At 40.0% G+C, this 26,428-nt stretch overlaps 1 long non-coding RNA gene across 1 annotated transcript; it reads right to left on the bottom strand.

Moving 5' to 3' along the window:
• Positions 1 to 597: 597 nt before the first annotated feature.
• On the bottom strand, positions 598 to 26,166 carry LOC120396079. Its single transcript, XR_005592966.1, has 3 exons — positions 26,100 to 26,166; positions 9,091 to 9,199; positions 598 to 1,197 (listed from the first exon to the last, which is right to left on the bottom strand). It is a non-coding gene; the product is annotated as an uncharacterized LOC120396079 (long non-coding RNA).
• Between the last annotated feature and the right edge of the window lie 262 nt (positions 26,167 to 26,428).

Here is a 26,428-nt window from a genome sequence, read left to right as displayed (position 1 = left end):
ATGCTTGAATCAGACACACACAAAAAGTAAGTGACATTTTATCAAACCCGTAGAGCACTGTTTTGTTGTTGTTTAGTTTTTTTGTTTTTTTTAAAGTGACAATACCTGCAGAATCTACCAAACCATATAAACAGACTTCTCCATAATCAGTAAATGTCTTTGGAGCCCCAGGCCAAATGGCAAATTTACAGAACAATAAATAAGTACATGGCTTATGATAGGAGAAGGATTAGCAGCTGTGGAGACTGTAGTGCAGGGGTTTTCAGACTGGGGTCATGACCCCTAAGGGGGTCTCAAGGTAGTTACATGGGGTCACAGGCTGTCAGCTCCATACCGCCTAAAGCCACCCACATTAGCTGTGCTGAGTAGAGCTCTGAGGTCACTGAAGGGGGCTGTGGGAAGCAGCATGGGCCAAGGGATGTGCTGGCCGCCACTTCCTGCATCCCCCATTGTCCTGGAACAGCGAACCGCGGCCGGTGGGAGTTATGATCAGATGAACCTGCGGACGTTGCAGGTAAACAAACCATCCCAGCCCACCAGCAGCTTTCCCTGACAGGCCGCATGCCAAACGTTGCTGATCCCTGCTCTGAGGCAAGATTCATCTCCTCACCCCATTAATGTGAGCTGAAGAAGTCAACTTTAGAGATGAAAGGGCAGTTTGTTTCAAAGTCCATTCAAAGCGGATCTCTCTGGTGACATTGCTAACAAGGCTGGCCAATTTGTGCAGTGGTTCTGTGACTAGGACATTTGGCCACTAGGAACAGTCTATAAACGCTAACTCGTTTAATAAAGTTTGCCAAATACTCACACCTATTAGATTGCAATAATTTTGAGTTACTATTTACCAGGGCTGGATTCAAACTAGCTACCTTGAGATTTAAGAGACTAACTTCTGAGCCATACAGTTTGTCCAAAAGAACACCCTTCCAATGAAGGTTGTATTTTTATGACTGTTTCGTTATCAGGGTTTTGTTTGGTTTTCTATGCATGTTTTGGAGGCCCTTTGTTTCAGGCACATTTCTTAAAATCTGCTTCATAAATGTACTGTGTCTCTGGTGATAAGTGCCTTACTTATTACCTAAATAGGATTTGTGGGATTTCATCTAGCAAAAATGCTAATGCAGAACAAATTCTTATTTTTTTTCCCTAAGGGCAAACTTAATCCTGGAACTGTAGCTCTTCTGAGTACATCAATACCTGCAACACAATAAAGAGAGTGTTTCTGTATTCAGTATTGCCTTTCAATCAGTCATGCAGAAATGTTTGTAATTTCAAGAAATGTTTACCATTATAAAAAGTCAGCAAGGTATATTGTAACAAGAACTGAGTGAAATGTATCTATCATACATGCACACACATATCACGATTATGATTTCTTGTTATTCATGAGCCCTGTGTTTCATTTTTCACAACTATTTGGTTGACCCCAGCTAATTTGTAAAAAAATGTTCACAAAACTCTGATCCTGTTCCCATCAAAATCTGTGAGAAAAATTCCATTGATGTCACTGATGCGGATCAAGCCCAAATAGCAAACATTTCATAAATTCATCTTCTGCAAATAAATTTTCATTCCAATATTCATACTGGAAGTAGTCCCATGAATATTTCTTTCTTGATGTGATGAGTGAAAGAGGAAGAAATTTTGGGTAGAGGTGAGGGAAGAAGTGACAGGAAAATAAAAGGAGTTAATTGAACTAATAAGGGCTTATAAAATACACCCTTTTGGAAATGGCATTGTGAACAATTACAGAATTACTGCTGACTGCAGCTGATTGTGATAAAGAAACAATCAGATGGTAGAAAATGCAGATGGTAGAAAATAAGAAAGCAGTGGATTCAAGAAATCTAAAGACTAAAATGGTAACATATGTATCCAATGAGACGCCTTACACCAGTGAGGAGTGTCCCTGAGGCCCCTCGTCAGAGAGTTGCCACTAGTACAGTTAGGGCCAGATTAACAAAACGTGTTTAAGGGCCTTAAGATACATTTGGAAAGATAATGGCGCAAACAATTAAGCAATCAATGTTCAGACACCTGGAAGATAATAAGGTGATAAGTAACAGTCAGTATGGATTTGTCAAGAACAAATCATGTCAAATCAACCTAATAGCTTTCTTTGACAGGGTAACAAACCATGTGGATGGAGGAAAGTGGTAGTTGCTGTATATCTTTACTTTTGATACTGTCTTGCATCCCCTTCTCATAAACAAATTAGGGAAATAAAACCTAGATGGGTGCATAACTGGCTAGAAAATTATCCCCAGAGTGTAGTTATTAGTGGTTCACAGTCAAGCTGGAAGGGCATATCAAGTGGGGTCCTGCAGGAATCAGTTCTGGGTCTGGTTCTGTTCAATATCTTCATCAGTGATCTAGATAATGGCATAGAGAATACATTTAATAAGTTTGCAGATAATACCAAGCTGGGAGGGGTTGCAAGTGCTTTGGAGGATAGAATTAAAATTCAAAATGGTCTGAAGTAAATTGGATAAAATTCAATAAGGACAAATGCAAAGTACTCCACTTAAGGAGGAACAATTAGTTGCACACAAACAAAATGTGTAATGACTGCTTAGGAAGCAGTAATGTGGAAAGGGATCTGCGGGTCATAGTAAATCACAATCTAAATATGAGTCAATAGTGTAGCACTGTTACAAAAAAACCCAATCATTCTGGGATATATTAACAGGAATGTTGTAAGCAAGACACGAGAAGCAATTCTTCTGCTCTACTCTGTGCTAATTAGGCCTCAGCTGGAGTATTGTGTCCAGTTCTGGGTGCAACAGTTCAGAAAAGATGTTTACAAATTGGAGAAAGTCCAGAGAAGAGCAACAAAAATTATTAAAGGTCTAGAAATCATGACCTATGAGGGAAGATTGAAAAAAAAATGGAGTCTGTTTAGTTTGGAGAAGACCGAGATGAGACATGATAACAGTTTTCAAGTACATAAAAGGTTGTTACAAGGAGGAGGGAGAAACACCTCTCAAAGCCCTTGTTTCATACATTCTGCAAACCCAGGAAGATATCACAGCACTGGTTTGCATTCAATTTACATAGTCAAGCTTTTCTTCACAACCAAAGCAGCTAGAAACTAAGGTCTGGTCTACACACATTTTTTGTACCAGTATAACTATTTTTGTTAACCGCTATAATTATACCAGTATAAATGTACTTTTAGTGGTAGAGCTTATTCTACTTACTGTACAGGAATATACTATGCCAATATAAGAACCTTTATATCTGTATATCCAAGTCCACGCTGGGGGCTTGTACTGCTTCAACTATACAGGTACAGTTAAAACTGTACAATTTGTGTGTGTAGACAAAGCCTTACCTGGGTTTTTTTTTTTAATGAAACTGAGATTCAGGAGAATGAATAGGAAGCTTGCAGGAGGTGCTGATATGCCATACCACTGTGTATCAGCCCAATTTGAGCCCTGGTTGCATGTGATTAATAACTATGGTGAATGATTGGAGACAAGTGGATTCAATCCATGCACTTGATAGGTATATAAAATAGCATGTGTATTTACTGTAAATGACATGGGATTCAACAGCTCTCTAGACCACATCAGGCAATCAAGCAATCAAATGAGCCACACAAGGGTCTAGCTAAAACTTTCATAAAAAGGAGCACACCTGGACACACACAAACAATTAGAATATGGTATAAAAAATTAGAATGCAATGTCTGCAAGAGGCTCAGTCCTAGCCAAATTTGGCTTCCATTTTGCAACTCCACACAAGTATCTAGTAGGACAGAGTTTGGGGTGAAGGAAACATTTTTAGTTCCACCAATGATTAACAGTATCTGGCAAAGAAAAATAAACAGCTGATTTAGTTGTGGCTTTTTAATTCCTTGGAAGAGACCATATTAATGTATATCTTAATAACTCCAATAGCAATTGCTATTGAAAGATTGAACTAAGAAAAATAATCAAGAAATAATAATTGGAAAATGGTAAGAAATAAACCTTCAAATATGTATTTCTTACAACTATTCATATTTGTTTAATAGCATGGATGCTAACAGTTACTGCTTAGATCAGGTGATTACCCTTCAGAGACATATTTTTGAATAATGCCTTTAGGCCCCAATCCTGCAAAGATTTATGCATGTGCTTAATGTTACATACTGTGGGCCTGATTCGTAATTACACTAAGGACTCTTTACATCTGTCTGATGGTGAAAAGGGGATTTAAAAGAGTATAAGTGTAATTTATGCCTACTTTAACACCAATTTATACTGCCAAAGCATTGTAACATTGCCTTAGAGTAAACAAGATCCAGCCCTTGTGAGTAGTGCCATTGATTTCAAGGAGCCTACTCACAGCGTGTAATGTTAAATATGCATGTAAATCTTTACAGGATCAGAGCCCTGTAGAAACTATCGAGTCTCTGACCTCTAATTTCCTGGCCGAGACTGAAAGAGACCTCTTTGCAATTATATCCTCTCAAGCCTTCCTGTCCAATATCATATACTGAGTTATTGCTCCCCTTCTTTAATTATTAGAGATTGTATTGTCCCTGGATCATTGCCTGTTGAGGAGATTAGTTTTGATTCTGAAGTCTATTACATATGGTCTATGGTTGTTACCTTTAATATGAAAGGCTTTGTTAATTTGCTATCGAGTATGGATTACCTCTATCATAGCCGAGCTAGCTGCACATGTTGGAGGTAATTCTCCCCATCTGTGACCCTTTACGATACATTAAACACATCTTTTTCATCTGCATTTCCATTACAGTTAATCACATTGTGGAACAGATTACACTAAATATATTATCAGGACCCACACATTAACCAAATGTCACTCAGATTTGTCGGTGGACAATGGGCTGAATCCAGTGACACATGTTTTTAATAGACTTTGAGCTTTCAAGTCAATAGTAGCTCTGCCTGCTTCACCCAGCAACACAGGCAACTGCTGTCAATCCAGACACAGTTTAGATCAAGCAGCTCAATATTTTTGTGTGATCAGAATTGTAATTATTTTAAGTTGAAAATTCATTTATTTTTAAAACACTCTTTCTGAGTCTGTGCTCCATCTGGCATGGTTTCATGTATCATAACATTTTATCTGTGGTCTAATGATGAACAATGAGTGTATTTACATATATTGAAATAACAACATTTAGTAGCTGGAGATGTTACATTTCACAATAATTGAGGCAGACTGCCAGGCATGTAATTGTTAATCTATTAATTTCATTATCTAATTCAGCAACCAATATTCTTTGGAACACAGCTTGAAAAGATATAGGTCAGGAAAGCCACCTAAATGTAATATACACACAGATCTTTGAAAGGTGGCACAGATCAGATGCATATTTTTAAATTATAATGTCCTCCTCCATAAATTTAAATAAAATATTGCATATGTGTATGATTTTTAATTAGATGAAATTCAGTGTATAGGTAATGGACTTTGGGAGGAACAGTCTGAACTAATCATAAGTTGATGAGATCTCAATTAACTGGAACCACTCAGAAAAAAAGATCTAAATGTCACTGAGGACAATTCACAGTGGGAACAGGGAGGGGGATAGCTCAGTGGTTTGAGCATTGGCTTGCTAAACCCCAGGTTGAGAGCTCAATCCTTGAGGGGGCCATTTAGGGAACAAGAAGTAAAAATCTGTGTGGGAGTTGGACTAGATGATCTCCTGAGGTCCCTTCCAACCCTCATATTCTATGATCCATGCAGAGCAGTAGTAAGAACAAACAAGATAATCCAGGTCAGCTCTCCCCTCCCAGCATCTCCTTAAAGTTGCAAGGTAGGAATGTGGTAGCCTGCAGTGGTTGTTGTGGGAGACTTATCAGAGCACAATTGTTCCATAGCCACATCAAGCTTTTCTGGGCAGATATTTGGCTGGCAAGGTCCCAAATAGCTACAACTGGCCTCTACTTTTCAAATATGGAGATGCTATTTCTCAGACTCTTCGTACTGAAAAAAGGCAGCTCTCTTCAGAAACAAGGAGGGGAGCAAATAATCTGCCATGATCTATTTTATTAATCTGAATCCTTCCTGTTTGTGAAGCAAGTAGCTCCCTTCCACATCAGCCACCACTACTACCACCTTCCTCTTCCCCCATCCATTTAAAAAACCTACTATTCACTGAGGAAACATGGTTCACTAGTATTTAAACAGGTTTCATACAGCTCACATTTAACCGGTGGAGCTCATTGCCATGGGATGTTATGATGGCCAAAAGTATAACTAGGTTAAAAAAATAGCTAGTTATGTTCACGAAGGACAGGTCCCTCAATGGCTATTTGCTCAGTCGTCAGGGATGTAATACCATGCTTGGAGTAATGCTAACCCTCTGACTGCCAGAAGCTGAGAGCAGATGACAGGGATGGATCACTCCAACTGCCCTGTTCTGTACACTCTCCTGAAGCTCTTGTATTGGCTAAGTTCCATCTAAGGCTATCAAGGACCACACAGGTGGGGAGAGATACCCCTCCCCAGCCCAGCACCTCTGGAGCTGCCTCAGCCGTGGAGAGGTGCCTCTCCCCTGGCCTAGCCCAGCCGGAGCTGCCACAGAGAGGGACCCAACCCCCGGCCCTGCCCCTCCCCACCCCGCCCATCCAAACCCAGCAGGACCTGCCAAGGCCAGGGAAAGGCACCCCTCCCACAGCATGGCCATGGAGAGGCACCTCTCCCCCGTCTCATCCCTGCCGCAGCCAGGGAGAGGCGCCTCTCCCACGGCCCCAAGCTGCTGCAGCAAGAGAGGGCTGGGTGGAGTCCTCTCTCCCCACTGCAGCCCCTGGGAAACCTGCACCCCAAACCCTTCATTCCCAGCCCCACCCCAAAGACCACACCCCCAGCCAGAGCCCATACCCCCTCCCACACCCCAAACCTCTCATCCCTGGCCCCAGCCCCAGAGCCTTCATCCCTTGCCAGATCCCTCAACCCAGCACCCCAATCCTCTGCCTCAGCCCTGAGCCCCCTTCTGCACCCCAAACCCCTTATCCCCAGATCAACCCCAGAGCCCACACCCCCAGCCAGAGCCCTCACCCCCCAACCCTCTGCCCTAGTCCTGAGCCCCCTCCCACAGTCCAAACCCCTTGGCCTCGCCACACATCACCTCCATATTGGTGCACATAACAAAATTCATTCCGCACATGGACGTAAAAAGTTAGAGGGAACACTGGTCACTGACCACTGTCAAAGATAGGATACTGGGCTAAATGGACTGTGGGTCTGATCCAGGAAGGCAGTTTTTATGTTTATTTCTGAGAGTGACAGGAACATTCCTAATTCATGATCTGATTCTGCAAGACCCCTGCCACCTTACCTAATCATAATTTACAAATACTGTATACAATATAAAAAACAGTAAAATAGAGAGGCATCAATTAGCATTAAGAATGGATGAGTGGGACTAGTGCCTGTCACAAAGTACACAGGCATTTCTATGAGCTATTTGCTCCCCGTATTAAATTCCCTTTCTCAGTAAAGGTCTGATGCAAAGGCCATTGAAATCAGTGGAAATCTTTCCACCGATCGCAATGGTCTCTGGATCAGGCCCTACGAACCAGTCTAGAATTTATTCTTCACCAAGTCCAATCTTATTGCCCATTATCAGGAAGTGTCCTCACAAACCTTTAAGGCAATTTCCTTAAATAATTGGAAACATGTAAAAAAATGGGCATGCCTCATATTTTCTACAGGAAATAAACACAAATAGGATTTATATTCTGCTTTCCCAGTGCTTCATCGGCAAAGTGAACTTTTACTCTGCAGCTTATAAAGTTCTAGTGGAAAGGAAAATGGCTAAACAGGCAAAGATGGTAAGATTTTTTTTTTAAATAAACTTTAACTATTTGCAGCACTAAATGAACACAATTTGAAGTAAAACCCTTATTTTAATACATACAAATAAACATATAGTATGCAAATATAAGAAGAGGTACATGGTGTTCATTTTAAGCCTTACACAAATAAAGCCAGTGTTCTGCTAATATTGACAGAGCCAGAATTTCTATACAAAAGAATCTGCCTATTTGTTCTAGTTAAACTGTAAAAATAACTATTACACTGTACAGAGGTTACCATTGTTCTTCCACCTGCTAACAGCTAACTTGTTTTTAAAAGCATCTGCAGCAACCTATTTACAGGGTTGATAAATACACAACTCGAAAAATTCGGAGCAGGTATTTTCAATAAATCAGGGAATGGATGCAAATAAGAATGTGAATTTCAAGGTATCATACCTTCCAACACCCCCTAACAAAGAAGCAGCAGATTGTACATTTGCATACATTTTCATATATTTGCACAAACAATTAAAAGCAACTATCATGTAACAAAAACAAAACCTCAAAGAAGGAAGATAATTGCATGCACGCCTAGTGTGTTTATGATATCAGACATAAAATTAAGTATAGATACAGAGGAGGGGGGATTTCCATGCCATATTTCCAGTATAGTTCCCATCATCTTTGTATATTGACAATTGTATTGACAATCCCTAAGTATGCAGAGTGAGGAGAACTAAGTGCCTGCACATACCAATTCTAATTTAATGGTAAAAAGAATATAGAAAAGGCACACTGTGTCATATAAGGGGTCTAAGAAAGACATTCCCATTTTTTCTTCAAAAGGAATTCACTCTTTGACTCCAGAAAAAAAAATCTAATAATTTCTGAGGTAGCACCAGAAAGTTCTCTTAGTGAATTTAAAAGCAGAACAAGATTAAATGGAAAATCTAAGACTTTGCTTAGAATTATGTCTCATGAGAGACCATGAGGCAATCTGGATTTAGATAATCTAGAAGTAAAGGAAACAGAGGATTACTTCTAAATAATTCCAGTGTCAGGTTATTTCTCAAATTATTCTGTTAGTGAGGCAGAATAAACAACCTCACCCCAACCTCTACAGAAGAAGCTAGGGCTTCAAACGCCACTACCTGGTGCCCTGTTGAAATTTAAACTCTTTTTAAAAGCCAATATTAGTAAATATTGTGGATTTAAATGTTTACTACTGATGATGAACTTCAATTTCCTCCCACAAGTGTCACACAAATGTTCCTACTCCCCTGTATTTTCCATACCGTTGCTCTTATCATCATCATCATCTTTTTACCATTAGCACTGCCAAGCAGTACTTGAAAGATCGAAGTGACCTCAACACTGGAAACTCCAGGCAGATGTGGAGGAAAGGCAGACTCTTCTTTCAGGGCATGTCTGTAATTCTGTGTGGATTAAGAGGGAAATGTACTTCATTCTATGTTTTCAACACTGAGGAATGTTACTCTGGACTTTCTAACTGGAAGACATTGATTGTTGGGTTCAGGAAGTTAATAATGCTAGTCTTGGCTTTATAGGTGAACACAATTTTAATATTATGTCTCTTGTATTACTTTTCATGCTCAGGCAACAAAAACGTTTTGGTCTCAACACTAAGCTGAGAAACTGGTCATTGCTATAACATAAAACATTCAAATATTTTAGATAGACAGACAGACAACATCCCTGATCCTGATGGTATCCAGGGGGATTGGTGGGAATGTTAATCCTGCAAGTTTTATGTTATTTAGGAGAAATAGTGCTTCATCCAAAAATTCATTTCAGAAGTGCAGTATTCATTATTCACTACTTGTCATTTATATTCTCTCAGTTAAATAACTTCAGTTATCCAGTCAGGAACCAAAACAATACCAGATGGGTGAGATGACAAATTACACACTATGAATAACCATAGTAAAAAGTCTATAATATGGACAAATTGGGTAGTTTACAAAAATCCCATAGGTTGAAGTTTGCATACAAACTATTGGGCAAATAATGTTATACAGTTGCACTAATTGAAGTCAATTTGCTAATGATTTGAAAACTAAACAAAAGAGCTTGTTTATGGCAGATAATTTATTTGCCATGAGTAATTCCATCAACTCTATAAAGCAGTGATCTGGTTAATGTATCAATTTAAATATATGGAAATATTTTGCATCTGCTGACCCAAAATATTTGCAAATTTAAAAGAAATATGGTGGGAAAATCACTGTTTTCACTTAGCTAAGGACCAAGAGTTGAAAAGCAAAGCACATTATGCTAAGAAAAGCATAACACATATTTCCAAAATATTTCCATATTTATTTTATTATCACTCCTCTTGTAAGCTCTTGCAGAACCCTCACTGCTCATGGAAAAGAGAATTCAGGTGGCATGCAGCTGCTTGTGTCTCTGATCTATGCTCTGCTGTACACACTTAAACAATTAGCTTAATTTTTATAATTAGTTTTGATCTGTGACTTGGAGTCTGTGGAATATTAGGAGCTGTTTCACCAGGTATCCATAAAAATGGTAAGCAGTGTTATAGCTGGAGCATATGGCTGAATAAATTCTCTCAGAAAACCTGGAATCAATACTATCAGCCAGGAACATGTTGTGTCATGTATTTTTTTCATTATCTTTAATTTGTGCTTTATGAACTCTAGGTGGTATGATGTGGAGTCTAATGAAGGGAAGAGGAATAATTTGCTGGGTTGACATGATACACTGTGAAGACATACACTGTGAAGACATACAAGATACTCTCAATGTTTCTTTCACAGACCTGAGAACAATAACACTTTTTTTTTGAGTTACGGTGGTGGTATTGAAACAACCTGCCATCTCTCAATGAATAATATTCCAGCAAATGGTTTTCATCATAGAAAAGAAATTGGAAATAAAACATTTCCGAGAGATATATAGAAAGACAACAACAAAACTGCAGTCCAAAAAGTAAAGAAATGGGACAGAACAATTTATCAATTATTAGTTACATACACCAACCGATCAAGTTAAGAACCTATACATCTAACAATACAGTGTACTTCCCACAATGGCCTTTGAGTGAATTATAGCCTGTTCAGCTGCTGCAACCTCTCTATTTATAATATTGGCCCCAACCTGCGAGGTAATGACCATAATATGCATGCCACAGTATAGTATTGGTGATATTAAAGAAATGTCCATGACTGAAATCTGAAGAGGTCAAAGAATGGTTTAAGATATTCTACATGAATTAACCCTTTAATAGGTCTAGTCAAAAATAGGGGTGAGGGAATCTTTTTTTTTTTTTAAATTCAAAATTTAGTTATTTTTTTTTACTTTCCCCCCCTTTTCTATAGTCAGACCAAAGACCTGGGGTAACTTTTTTGTTAATTTTGTTGCAATTTTCCCCAATATTTTTCATTTTTTTATTTTAAATTTTGAAATTTGAGAAATTTTAATCAGCTCTACTATTTTAGTGTTACCGTATGCAAAACATGCCCACTTTTAGGTACCTAGCCCCTGAAAGAGGCTTTCCCTGACATGAAACCATCCCAATATGCAACCATCCATTTCTCCAGTAGGCTCTAGTTTCCCATTGACCACCACCATTTTATCATTAAGCATCCTCAGAGACTGAACTCCTACCTTTCTTTCCCAACATCTTCACAGAAGGGGCAGTTGATTGCTCCTTGACTTACATTTGGGGGACCAGTCGGAACGCCTTCAGAACAATTTTATATTTTATCTACAATTTAATCTGACCTAGAAATGACCGCTCAATTCAGGCAGCCAAATCATCATCTAACGTACATTAATAAAAAATTTCACCTGTGTCCAAATATGAACTTGAGCATACTACATGCTGGGAACACTAACCAATTTACATTGGAGTGAGAGGCCTCGCTCGCTGCCAACTCTGGCCATATGCATAATTTGAAAATAGGAATGATCATATCAGAGGAGGAAATTAGCCCATGTCATCCAGCCGCTATCATTCCTTTTAGAGTAACCTATCAATGACCATCATGACAGGAAAAAAACATCCCGTGGTGAGGCAGACATTTAAAAGTCAGAACCGTACATACTATGATGATGATGATGGACAATAGCACACAGAGAATCCAATAAGTTTGGGGGCACAAAGATATATATGTGAAATTTATAATCTAAAGCCCTGATCTATCAAACAATTAGACCATGCAGCTGCAAAGAGCCTCACTGACTTCAGAGGCCCTCCTACACAGTATCAGGTGCAGGTTAGGGGCTTAAGACAAGTGATAAAAAGAGAGGGAAAAGATACAAATGGGCTTAAATTGCAGCAAGGGTGGTTTAGATTGGACACTAGGAAAAACTTCCTAACTGTCAGAGTGGTTAAACACTGGAATAAATTGCCTAGGGAGGTTGTGGAATCTCCACCATTGGGGATTTTTAAGAGCAGGCTGGACAAACAGCTGTCAGGGATGGTGTAGATAATACTTAGTCCTGCCTTGAGTGCAGGGGACTGGACTAGATGACCTCTCGAGATCCCTTCCAGTTCAATGATTCTATGAAATATCTGCAATTTTCATATATGCACATGCATTTGAACGAGTTTTTTCTGATTATATAAAGTGCTACATCCCCCCCCACCTGTGATCTTTAAAAAAATATTTTTCCACCATTATTTTGTCACCAAAGCAAGTGCAGCTTGTCATCCACGCCTCATCAGAGCACATTGCCCATTCTTAGTTGGAACTGGTTTGTATAAGACCCAGCCCATGTCTTCTTCACACAAAGCTCATACCAAAACAAACACCTCAGCATTTTCTGGTTTTAGGTTGCAAACGGACATGCAGTAGAACCTCAGAGTGACTGGTCAACTACATGCCTCATTTGGAACTGGAAGCATGCAATCAGGGAACAGCAGAGACAAAAAAGCCCCAAACAAACAGAAAATACAGTACAGTGCTGTGTTAAACATAAACTACTAAAAAAATAAAATAAAGGGAGAACAGCATTTTTCTTCTGCATAGTAAAGTTCAAAACTGTATTAAGTCAATGTTCAGTTGTAAACTTTTGAAAGAACAGCCATAACATTTTGTTCAGAGTTACGAACATTTCAGAATTACAAACAACCTCCGCTCCTGAGGTGTTCATAACTCTGAGGTTCTACTGTACTGCAGTAAAAGGCTATTCTCAGTATTTCACAACCTGGAAGTACTAAAGACCACACAGGAAAGTATGTCTTTGAGACATCTCTTGTCCTGGACTCTAGACTTAGAAGGTGGAAATACATTTATAAAAATCCCTTGTCGTGTGGTTGCTTATCCAAACTGAATCTGCAAATCATTTGTGGTTATCCTTTGAGGCGGTCTGAGAATTGCTGGACTTCATTTTATTGGTCTGCTTTCCACCCATGCTGAAGTAACACATAGCTGGGCTGGTACCTGCGAAATAAATTATAATCTTGTGAGATTGTTGTATCAGAGGTAACTCCCCCTATTCCCTTCTCTGTCTTCTTCCTTTCTCCTTTTTTCTTTCCTTGTGGTGTATTGAAAACTATATTAAAATGATAAATTATCACTTTGAATTCTCAGCGGTTTTCTTGGTCCTGCTTACAGGGTAGGTGTCTCTGTAGGGAAGTATGTGATTGGAGTCTAGCAGCTGCAGTCAGTCTCCAAAGAGCCAGCCTAAAGCAGGATGGGGTGAGTTGTGCCTCTCTGCCTTACAGATCAGCCTGCTTCTCTCTCTCTCTCTGTTTTTGGTTCTTGTATGTTAAGATTCTGAATTTTACTAAATGAAGTCGTGTTACACTGCAACCTTCCAACAAGAGTGTTCTATGTTTTTAACCTAACTGCACTGTGCATATGCCATGAATGTAACAGTCCCTATATCCTCTCTTCCTCCTCTCTTTCATCTCTCTCTCTCAGATGTGAGCCCCTGCATGCTGAAGCTATAGGAAAGCAGCATGATCACACTAGTTGAGCTGGTCTGATAGCAATATCTTTCATTAGATCAGGTGGTGTTTCAGAGACCAGATAGACAAATGTACCATATGGTTACATAGGGTCAAACTGTTGTATTTTGGCACAGCCCTGCATAGCTGATGTTACAGTGAGGAGCTCCACCACCATCAATGGTAATACTGGGAGTCATTGTGTCATTTGTGCTTCCTGGAGCATCTCAGCATGCAGGTGGAGTGCATCTGCTGCATCACCCTTTAGCTATGTTAACATGTACTCCTCCTCCTCCATTCCCTGCCTCCACCCCTCCCTTCACTTCCCATTTTGGGATGGCTTGTGTCTCATGGGGTACTAGCTCCCTGCAGTCAGAAGAGTGCCAGAAGGAACTCAGTTATAGCTGTCCTTTGTTCAGGAGACGGAACACTCCTTATGCCCACCCTTACCTACTTGCATCTCAACACTGGGCTACCCACAATGTGGCAGAGAGCTTACCAACAACTAGGACAGATTTGCACACACACATCTAACTTATTGCACCAGACAATGCTTTGTGGATTTAACATGCAAAGCATTTTCTCAGTGCTGTACCTGCCTAAAATTTGGCCATCATTCCAGCACAAGTACACACAGAAGTGAAAGCACAACAAGAAATAGCTTTTGAAATCAATTATCTACTAGATCTGAAAACATTCAATATATTTTCAAAAAGAATTTTCAGGTCTATTTTGGACCTATTAGTCCCATAGAAATACAATAGACTTACATGCCTGTGTCTATCTCTGTATCTCCTACATTCCCGTCCCCATTTTACTGTTCAGATTCATTAGTAGTAGAAATGATAATCTAATACGGTAGAGATCAGCAGTATTCCTAATGATTCAGAAGGCTCTTGATCAGCGCTCCCATACTAAAATCTTTGCTATATACACTGAGGACCAATATTTTTAATGTGCTACAATTATGGTACTTATTCAAAATGAAAGCTATTTGTTTCCCAAAACCAAAGGGAGATTTTTAAGTCCTGAATGATGGCTATATCAAGTCTACTTTTAATTGTGTTTTGAATTCAACAACTGTTTACAGAAAAAATGAAGTAAGTCCTCATTAAAATGCACTTTTCTTTGCTTGAATATGTGCAAACTACCCACTTGCAAATTTGCCAAAAACAAATACACGCTACTAGTGTATCCAGTTAATGATAATTTTGACAAATTTTCATGGCACAAAATATATAGAAAACTCGGGAAGATTCAACATATTTACATACAAAATAAGAACAATATTTGTATCTGCATGTATTGCTTCATGACATGAAATAGTAGCTATGAAAGGTAACAGAAATATTCAACTAAGAATTTTTCTGTTACTAAGCAATAACCAAAACTTCGGGATAGCAGAGCTAATATCTTGAAACACAATTAAGTTGATGTTACATTCAGAGAGGAATATTTTCCAACTTCCTATTGTACTCCATTCAAATCATTATGCTAGTTTGACATGCCTATAAGAATTGTAGATTTCCTTTTTTGAAATAAATCTTTTTTTTTTTTCAAATTCAATGTGCTCTTAAACTCATGCTTTTCTAAGTTTTAGATATATCTGTTATAAGATCCTTATGGAAAGCACAAATACTACTGCTTCTCAGGAGAAATCAGTACTAAATATTATGTTAATACTATCTGTGTCATCCCTGAATGTAAAGTATATTACACAGAAAAATATATTAAAAGTATAATAAAGGTTTCAATGTCAAACACTCAAAATTTAGGAAATGCCAGAATTCAGGTTGCCTCTGCAAATTTAATTTACTCCATCACCCCCTGTACATACACATTATGACACACAGGCCCAAATTCACAAAAGTACAAAAGCACCTAATTCACAAGACTCTCACTGAACCCTGTAGTTATCTAAACTCACTCGGCACCTGAGTGTTTTCAGTAAAAAGTTCCGTAGGTGCCTACGTTTCTGCCTCTCTACACGCACACTGCTATCTCCCTCTAGGTGTCCGGACATCTGACTCCCACCTAAGCCCCAGAGAGATCCACAAGCCATTTGTCTGCCTAACTTCTGTGCAGGGCCCAATCCAGTAGATCTACTCAGGGGCTGCCTAGTGGATTAAGCCACTATAGGCAAATTTACATAAAGTGTCCAGGGAGTGGGAGGACGAGGACCACCCTTGTAACTTTTAGCCCGTGGTTAGGGTACTTGCCTGAGCTGTGGGAGACCCCCAGTTCAAGTACTCCCTTCAAGTGATGAGGAGGAATCTGAACATGGATCTGCCACTTATCAGGTGAGTGATCTAACCACTGGATTATGGAATATTCTGATTTGGGGCTCCCTCAGTCTATCCCGTTGAAGCTGTTCCAGAATCACTTGGGTCAGAGTGAAAGAAAAAGAGAGCACAAAAGTGAGAATGACTCTATAGCTTGGTAGCTAGAGCACTGTCATGCTTGCTCTCTCTCCATCTCTCTGGCCCCATGACTCTAATAATTTAATCCAAAGTAGAACAGCTTCAACAGAACAAAATTAGGGAGCCCCACATCAGAATATCTCATTGCCGAATAGTTAGAGAACTCACCTGAGAGGGGGCAGAGCTGTTTTCAAATCCCTTTGCTTCACCAAGCAGAGGAGGATTTGAACAAGGTCTCCCACATCCCAGGTGAGTACTCTAACCACTAGGATAAAAGTTCTGAGGGATGTCCTCCGCCCCAATCCTGGAAGAAAAAAGCCTTAGACAGCTAACTCCTGAAAGAGTTTATGCTTATGCTTTGCTAGAGAGATAAGCACCTCCCTGCATCTGGACTTAGCTGCCTATCTCTGTGAGGGGGTGGAGTTTAGCACACCCCTGTCATCAACATCTCCCATTGGCTAGCTGGCTTTAGTAGCTTACATTCTTGGGCAACTCTCTCTCCCTATTGGCTTTGTTCATTGCCTTGTGTTCCTCTGATTTTCTAGGCACCTAAGTACCTTTGTGAATCTCGGCTAGTCTTTCATTACATGATCACATACTATTTTTTCCACAGGACCCCTGCCTCATTCAGTGCAAACATTGTACTGAACTCATTTAATGAGCTGCTAGTTAATATTTTGTTGTTTCTTCATGTTCAGTGTCTGTCCTCAGGCCTGCTTTACCACACATTATTCAAACCCTGCTCTGAAGACAGAATTATTAATCTTCTCAAGGGTTTTTATATGGTGCTCATCTGTCATCACTATAGTATCTGTGCCTCATAGGGTGCTTCACAAATGTTATTCCATTTATTTTCACAACACCCCTGTGAGAAGAGAGGTTGATATTATCCTCCTGTTACAGATAAAGCACAGAGAGATTGAAGTCAGAAGTGTCCAGTAAATCTGGGGTGCCCAATATGAACCATCTAGGACCTGATTTTTCAGACTACTTAGCATTATATAGCACTTTATATGTTCAAAGTACAACTTTGACTGTACTTTGAAGTCCGATTGACTTCCACTGCAGTTTAAATGTTCAGCACGTCTACAAATCAGACCCCAGGGTCTCAAGTTGGGTGAATCCAGTACTCTAGGGCAGCTTTCAGCAGGGGCGGCTCTAGGAATTTCGCCACCCCAAGCACGGCGGCACGCCGCGGGGGGCGCTCTGGCGGTCACCGGTCCCGTGGCTCTGGTGGACCTCCCGCAGACGTGCCTGCGGAGGGTCCGCTGGTCCTGTGGCTCCGGTGGACCTCCCGCAGACGTGCCTGCGGATGCTCCACCGAAGCCGCGGGACCAGCGGACCCTCCGCAGGCACGTCTGCGGGAGGTCCACCGGAGCCGCCTGCCGCCCTCCCGGCGACAGGCAGAGTGCCCCCCGCAGCATGCCGCCTCAAGCACACACTTGGCGCCCTGGGGTCTGGAGCCGGCCCTCGCTTTCAGCTATCTTAACTCTCTTAAACATCACATCGTCCTTTCTCCTCCTGCCATCTTGCCTCATTCACTACACACATTCCTATTTCTTCAACAAATGAAGAAGGGGTCCTACAGATAATTGTCTGCTTCACTACACAGCTCTGGTCCATCCCAAAGCAGGTTCAGTCTATGCACTGAATGAGGGTTGTTTTTTTTAAAAGCAAACAAAAAAAATAACAGAAATTATACCATGTGGCCTCATATTGACACCCACACAGATCAGCAGATTGGAACCATTAGATCCACTGCCACTTGAGCTGATAGAGTAACTGGTAGTAGCAGTAGCTTGTCATCCTCTACGTGGACCAGCAGTAGAGGGGAGCGAGACACACACTTTGCCAATGGATTTCACAGACATTTGCTAACAGGAGAGGAAGTTAGACTTAGAAATCATGGAGTCCATTCAAGCTATAGAGGGGAGTACACGTTAGTGGTTACAGACCCTTCTGCCTGTTCTCTCCAAGCTCAATCCCTTCTTCCCCATCCCTTTCAACCAGGCCCAGACGGCCCAGCTCCTTGTCTCCAGTCCTTCTGCCCAGCTAGTTCCCCTTCTTCTGGCTCCCAGGGCCGCCCAGAAGATTCAGGGGGCCTGGGGCAAAGCAATTTCAGGGGCCCCTTCCATAAAAAAAGTTACAATACTATAGAATATTATATTCTCAGGGGGCCCCTGCACGTCCCAGGGCCTGGGGCAAATTCCCCCATTTGCCCACCCCTCTGGGCAGCCCTGCTGGCTCCTTGTCTGATCCAAGCCCTGACTCCCAACTTCTTTCCCCCACCTCAAAGTTTCCCAGTCCCAGTCTTCTTGCCCAGCCAGTTCCAGTCTCACATGCCAGTTCTTCATCTGACTTCAGTCTCTCCCCTTCACTAGCTCCTCTCCCTCCCCACCTCATTTCCCTCCCCAGATACCAGTTTCCTTGCCCAGTCAGTTCCTGCCTCCTCTGAGATCAAAGATACATTGGTCGCTTCTGGCATTAATATATTAGTATATCCCTAACTCTCAATTCTGGTGAACAACAATGGAAAAAGCAACGTACCAATCCAAATAGCAAGGGGCCTGATTCACCACGGAATCACTCCAGATCAATTCCTTTGAAATCAGTGTCATTTCTGAAATCAGGGTAGTCATACTGGAGTAAAACTGCAATGGTGAATCAGGCCCTCGGGCTATAGTTCTAATTCCTAAGTTCCAGCAACAGCACATTAGGTTAATGTTACTGAGACAATTTTTTTTAAGTCCTTATGGAGGCTTGAGATATATTCAAGCAAATGTTATTTTTCATCTGCACTTAAATGACGTTCAGCTTCATCTGTGCAGTGAATTACAGTACTTCAGGCACTTGTCTGCTCCTTCTGTTTCTTAAAAAGATGTGATTGTGGTGTGGTATGGAATAGCAGACATTTTACAGGGTTGAACACTGAAGCTTCTGCATCTGCTTGCAAAAAACAAACCAAAAAACCCCCAAACCCTCTTAAAACCTGTCTGTATTTGGCAGCTCTTCAACTACTGAAACAAATACAAAGAAACCCTTGGTAATTAAGATCAGGTATCTCTCTTACTACTTTAAATTACAGCATTTTTATTTGTTTTTTTTTCCTCTTTGATCAATTGCATGTTGCTTTCTTCTAGTATTCTCCTTGCTGAGCTTTCTTCACTGGGGTCCAATTTGCTTTCTGTGAATTTGGCACAATATCTCCTTTTTAAATTTCAATATCTAGGACAGTCCAAGAATTCAATGGCAACATCCTTACTTACACCTTCCAAAAATCCAATCAAACGAAACAAATTTTCCATGATACTAGCTTAAAGCTGAACAAGTTGTTTTCTTTGATAAGGATGTTGAGGCTTTACATGCATTGTCTCTTTTAGACTTCTCTGGTATGACTCCTCTGAGTCAAACTGGTTTTATCACTCCTTCTGGATAGACCTGGGATTTTGACCAAAAACAAAAACAAGCTGATTTGTCAAAACTGCTACTTTTTGCAGGAATGTACTGGGTTTGACCGAAAATTTTGTTGGGAAGGGTTTCTCAGGTCCAGGATGGAATGTTTATTCCAAAAAAGGCAGGGGGAGAAAGCATGCACATGTGCGATAGTCTGGTGATTACAGCATTCACCTGGGATGTGGGAGGACTGGGTTAAAGTGTCCACCTCTCTGTATTTTTCATGACAAAAAAAAAAATCTGTTTCCGTAGAATGCAATGGGAACAGTTTCCCAAACAGTGAAAATTTCCATTGGATGGGAAAACCACTTCCTTCCTACTCCACTCCCAGATACCTAATTTGCCATGTTAAACCTTCCTTTCATCTTCTTCTGGCTAGGAAGTGGCTAACCCAAAATCAGAGCAAATGAATGAGTAAGCAGCAAATCCAGTGTGGCCAACTCCGACAATTTTATCATGAGCATTGTGATATTTGGTGGTTTTCTTAAAGGCCAAGCTCCTGAAGTCCCGTGAATATGTGAGACTCTCAGATGTGACCTGAGGGGACCATAAAGACATCAAACCAGAAGTCAAAGAACCATAACCCCAATTGTATCCCCCCCCTTTTTTTAAATCATGATTTTTTAAGACAATCTCATGATTATTTTGAATCTGACTCATGTTTTTGGAAGCTTTGGATTTAGCATTCCTGACTATAAGACCCTCCTTTTTTCTCAGGGCCACAATGTCTCCCTGTTGTTTTGGTAATTTATACTAACCAGTTCTCCCAATTCCAATTAAAATAGGTTCCTAGTGCATAGTAATTGTGGTTAAATTATACAGAATAATTAGTTATTAGTTTTCTTTTTACTTGGACTTTGTGGCAATAGTTTCCTGGAGGGTTTTTTATTTTTTTATATATTTAATGAAGATTTATGAGGCCATGAAATATTCAGCACAAACTCCTTAATATTATACAAACATAATAACAATACCTAACAATTAAAATATGCAAGGACAGTAGAAACTGTAAAATAAGCAAGCATCTGCCACTAAATGCAACAAACTGATTTTGGAGTGAGTGTGGGTTCCAAGTCTTTCTGCTGTTATCAAAGCATGGTCAGCGCTTTTTGACCATGTGACTCATTCTCTGGCCTCCTCTTTGCTGGATAAACGTCAACAGGAAGGATCATTTCAGCATTATTAGCGTTTTTTGCCAATTATAAATAACATATTGCTATTATTGGGTGCTTATTTAACTGACAGAGGACTGCAGTCAAACATGGACAAAGGAGTAAGGTCAGGGATTGAATGACACAGATTACGCAGTATTAAGTAATTCAATTGGCCCTACTCTGTTCTTTTTATTTTATTTTTTCCTTTTAGATGTGCCTATCCTACATCTATCTTCCGTGCATAGTGATGGACACTTATTCTCCCCTTTTGGAGTACAAGTTGAATAGCCATAAAGAAATTTAAAGAAAGGTTTGGTTTGGACCAGTGCGATGGTTCTCAAATTTTATTCTTATCTGATCTAGCTATCTAGATATATGGTTCTATTTCCTCATTTTTGGCTCAAATCCACAAGATATTGCTGAGCACTCTGACCCCAATCCAACAAACACTTAAACATAAGCTTAGCTTTCATCATGTGAGTAATTCCATTGATTTCCATATGTGCTTAAGTGCTTTGTGGATTGGGGCCACATTATTTAGAATATATATATTGCAGGACAGAACCCAGAGTGACACCACTGACTTCCTGAGGAAACTACAATCCTTTGGTGATCTTCCAGAAATCATCATCTTAGCCACTATGGATGTAGAAGCCCTTTACACCAACATTCCACACAAAGATGGACTACAAGTCATCAGGAAAATCATCCTCGATACCATCACGGCAAACCTGGTGGCTGAACTTTGTGACTTTGTTCTCACCCACAAACTATTTCAGATTTGGGGACAATTTATACCTTCAAATCAGCAGGACTGCTAAGGATACCTGCATGTCCACTAGCCGTCACCTACAGCCCCCAACTAAAACCTCTCCAGTGCATCATCAAGGATCTACAACCTATCCTGAAGGATGATCCCTCACTCTCACAGACCTTGGGAGACAGTCCAGTCCTCGCTTACAGACAGCCCCCCAACCTGAAGCAAATACTCACACACCACACAACAAAAACACCAACCCAGGAACCAAACCCTGCTACAAACCCTGGTGCCAACTCTATATCTATTCAAGGGCACCATCATAGGACCTAACCACATCAGCCACACCATCAGGGGCTCGTTCACCTGCACATCTACCAATGTGATATATGCCATCATGTGTCAGCAATGCCCCTCTGCCATCTACATTGGCCAAACAGTCTCTATGCAAAAGAATAAATGGACACAAATCTGACATCAGGAATCATAACATTCAAAAACCAGTTGGAGAACACTTCAATCTCTATGGTCTCTTAATTAGAGACCTAAAAGTGGCAATTCTTCAAAACAAAACAAAACCTTCAAAAACAGACTCCAGCATGAAGCTGCAGAACTGGAATTAATTTGCAAACTGGATACCATCAGATTAGGCCTGAATAAAGTCTAGGAGTGGTTGGGTCATTACAAAACCTAAACTTAATTTCCCCAATAGTAATTTCTCCCCACTGTTACTCACACCTTCTTGTCAGCTGTCTGTAATGGGCCACTCTCTTACCACTTCAAAAGTTATTTTTCCTCCCTTGGTATTCTGCTGTTAATTGATTTATCTCATTAGATTAACCTCAAACTTGGTAAAGCAATCCCCATCCTTTCATGTATTTATACCTTCTCCTGTATTTTTCACTCCATGCATCTGATGAAGTGGTTTCTAGCCCACAAAAGCTTATGCCCAAATAAATTTGTTAGTCTCTAAGGTGCCACAAGGACTCCTCACTGTTTTTGCTGATACAGACTAACACGGCTACCACTCTGAAAACTATATAGTTCTTAAACCTTGAATCAAGTAAACGTAAATAGTCTTTAAAAAAAAAAGCATAATTTGTAGATTATGCAAGAATTTGTTAACTTTTATGATTCTACCGCAACTCTTTCAATTCATTACAAATCTTGTGAATAGTTAAGTTCAGTGACATCAAAAAAATCCCACTGTATATTAGTGCTCAAGAAGTGGAACTACTGACTGTTCCATATATGTTAACATTAGAACAATTATAAGGTAAAAATCCTGATTGAAGGTTGTTTTTTATTTATTTATTTTACTATTTGAAGCACTTTGGTCTAGATCCTCAAATGATATTTAGACACCTAACTCCCATTGAAATCAATGGGAGTATGTAAATACCTTTGAAGATCTGGGCCCTTCAGTCTTTAATTTTAGGGCTCCTGATGAGCCTGAATATCCTGAAGTGTAACATTTTTATTTTGCTTTCATATGCCATTTAAAAATACAGAAAGGAGGGTCCTCAGCTAGTGTAAATTGTCCCAGCTTCATTGAACCTGTGGAGCTACAGCAGTTTGTACTGGTTGAGAAACATTTAGCTGGTCTCTGCTAGCCAGCTCTGTGCTCACATTTGTTTCTGTGGTAGTTATAATATCACCTAGATAGTTCATGCTGGGGTGTTTTATGAAGCAAAACCAGGGAAACCCAACTTCAGGGAAATCCAGCATTAGATAAGGGTAAATGAAAAGAGTTGGGAACTCAGAAAATCAGCATGTAATTAATTCATTTAAGAAGTACAATACTGTCCTTTCAGTACTTAGATTTGAAATTGCTCTTCATTGGACTCGATTCTGCACAATTGTATTTTCCCAGTTAAATTTTTTAAAAATCCAGTTATTGAAGGAGGCTTTAAAAGAGGCAATACTGTATTTTAAATCATTTTACATCTATGAATAATAATAGAGGTATATAATCCCTTTCCATTAAAAATAGTAATAATAATAATAAATCCACAGGCTTAAGTGACTGAAGACCTAGATGATAAATCTTATTTAAGATAATGCATTTTGAGTATTGCTGGCCTATTTACTGAGCCAAAGGATTAGTCTCAAGAGAATTTTTTTTAAACTGAAGAACTGAGTAATTAGGGAAAAATACTTGGAACAACCTCTTACACAGTATAGCAAGAAGGTGGCTTTCACTTGGAAATGCTTTAAATGAGCCCAGCTGCTTCTGTTGCTTGGGAGACAGAATGGAGGACTGTAGCAGTAATTTCTTTTTGAAGTGAAGTCTCTAGTCCTCCTCAGGCACAGCTGTGGTGTTCAGCAGGGCCTGAGAACCTTCTAAGCTTCTTTAAACTTTACCCTTACTATGGAAAGATGAATTTGGAGCTATTTTTGGATTCCTAATTTAGTTTCTTTATTAGCAGCAAAACCACAAGGGTTACACTGTTGGTGTGCTGAGACTACCACCTATTATGCTGACCAGTTTTGTCTCATTGTTTCTTTGTGCTACCTGTCTGTATCCACCTGTAGTCCCTTGGCTTAGGGTATGTCTACATTACAAGCACTACAGCAGCACAACTGCAGAGCTGAAGCTACACTGCTGTAGCACAGACACTTACTACAGTGACAGGGATTTTTCCATTGCTCTAGTAAATCCATTCCCTCAAAAGGTGCAAGGCAGGTAGATGGAAGGATTCTTCCATCAAACTAGCTGCATCTACAGTGGGGGTGAAGTCAATCTAACTACATCACACATGGTGTGAAATATTTTACAGCCCTGAGTGATGTTGCTAGGTCATCCAAAGTTTTAGGTGTAAACCAGGCCTCAGACATGGATTGTAAGTTTTTTAGTGTGGTGATTGCCTTTCTGTTCTGTATTTGTACAGCACCTAGCACAATGGACTCCTGGTCCATGATGAGGGCTCCTGTGCACTATGATAATACAAATCATGTTTTATAATTCACAGGCACTGCTGGGCACTAAAACTATACTGGAGGAAGGTTGAGAATTGAAATAGAATGTTATAATGATATGTGCATGTTTTTTTTTCAGTATAACTTCTCATGGTCTCCTGATATCTGGCAGCATCATAAACTTGTGTGTTTACTTAAAATGGTCCCCATGTCTCATTGTTCTCAGTGGGACTGAAGCCAGACTGTGCTCAGTTAAGATGGCAGCCATTTCCATGCAACCTGAGTCAGTGGAAGTCAGGCCTCTATCTTTCATAGTTACAGTGGATCTGAAACCACTGTGTTCTCAAAGAAGATGGCTGCTCTCACGCTCTCTGTGGCTTGAAAGCTGGACAGGAAACTGTGAGAGGATGAGAAACCCCTCACCAGTGAGGGGGTAGTAGGAAGTCTGAAGGCAGAAAGCAGTGTGTGGGAAGGTAGGGGCAGGAATGAGACAGACTAATGCAGGGAGAAAGAGAATGTAGGGTGCAGAGAACATATTATACAGGATGAACAGAACTGAGGGCTTGTTCACAGCAAACTGTGGTGTAAATCTACCCTTCATTAGCCTGCTGCGCACTAAGTGTCTGTGTGGACCCTGCAGCCATGCACTAAAAGTTCCCTAGTTCACTTTGATCTTCTGCTGTTTGAAATGGGAGTACATCAAAGCATACTAGTGAACTGTTAGTGCATGGCAGCAGGGTCCACACAGACACTTAGCATGCAGCGGCTAGTGCAGGGTAGATTTACTCCCCAGCTTGCCACAAACTACATGTTCAAGTAGACAAGTCCTAAGACACAGCAATAAATTGAGCCATGTGAGAAAAAAGCAATAGCATTACTAAACTAAATCTGATGGAGAAAACTGAGTAATGCCCTGACAATGACAACCAATGTGAATTATTCGTTTTGTGGGTTTTGTACAATCCTAATCACATGCAACCCCTCAACCACAAGTTAATAAGTTCCCGCTTTATGGGGAAATTTTAATCCTATTTTTTTTAAATCTCACATTTTTACTAAAGTAAACACAGTAAATTGTCTGATTTGCATGTAATTTAGTATGCATGTAGATGTTGGTATGAACAGATTATGTAGTCTAGCGGACATAGGAGCTAAATCATATTTTAAAGATAGGACATTCAAATCTTAATAAGGTTGGGCTCTGTTACCCTTTGTTTCTTCCCCACCAATTCATTCTTTCCACTTTTTTAAGTTACAAGAAAAATTAAAACTGATGAAGAACATTTCCAAAGCAAAAAAGCCAGAGTAAAAAAAAAAAAAAAAAAAAATGGTTCAGACATTGATATTAAGTCAAAAAAAATGGTTCAGACTTGTGATATCAAGTTTTTTAAAAATACTCATTTTAGGGAAAAAAAAACCAAAAACATAGTATCACTGTGTAGAATGCACAACCCCCTCGCTTAGGAGCTACATCAATCTCAGTACTAATGGGGCTCTCATCACCATAATATAGCTAAGCACTTCGTTGTCATTAATGCATTTCGTCCTCAGACCATCCCAAATGAAAGCTGAGGCACAGAGTAGATTAAGTGATTTGCCCACATTCAAATTGGAAAAATCTATATCAGAGCCAAGAATCAAACCCAGGTCTCTTAAAACCCCATCAGATATAATCTACCAGACCATCTAACCTACCTGTTAGAGAGAGACCAAGACCCCCATCATGCAGTGAGCTCCACACTCCTGCAATGATCCTCCTATACAGAACTTCTTGTAAAAAGTAGGGTACAAATGAGCCCTAAATACATTGTGGGACTTGTCTACACAGAGACAGGAAAATTAATCCAAATTAACTACAGGTGTGTATTTAAAGTGGATTAGTTAAACTGCATTCACTTCCAAAGTGAATTAAACTACATTGAATTAAGGCCACTTCAATTCTGAACAACAGCATCCATGCCGACATCTGTATTTAATTTGGATTAATTTTCCTGAGTGTCCCTGTGTCAGGAAGCCCCTCCATA

The sequence above is a fragment of the Mauremys reevesii genome, linkage group 1, assembly GCF_016161935.1.
Source record: "Mauremys reevesii isolate NIE-2019 linkage group 1, ASM1616193v1, whole genome shotgun sequence".
Taxonomy (NCBI): domain Eukaryota; kingdom Metazoa; phylum Chordata; order Testudines; family Geoemydidae; genus Mauremys; species Mauremys reevesii.
The sequence above is the reverse complement of the archived record's forward strand: the minus strand, read 5'-3'. Positions and strand labels throughout refer to the sequence as shown.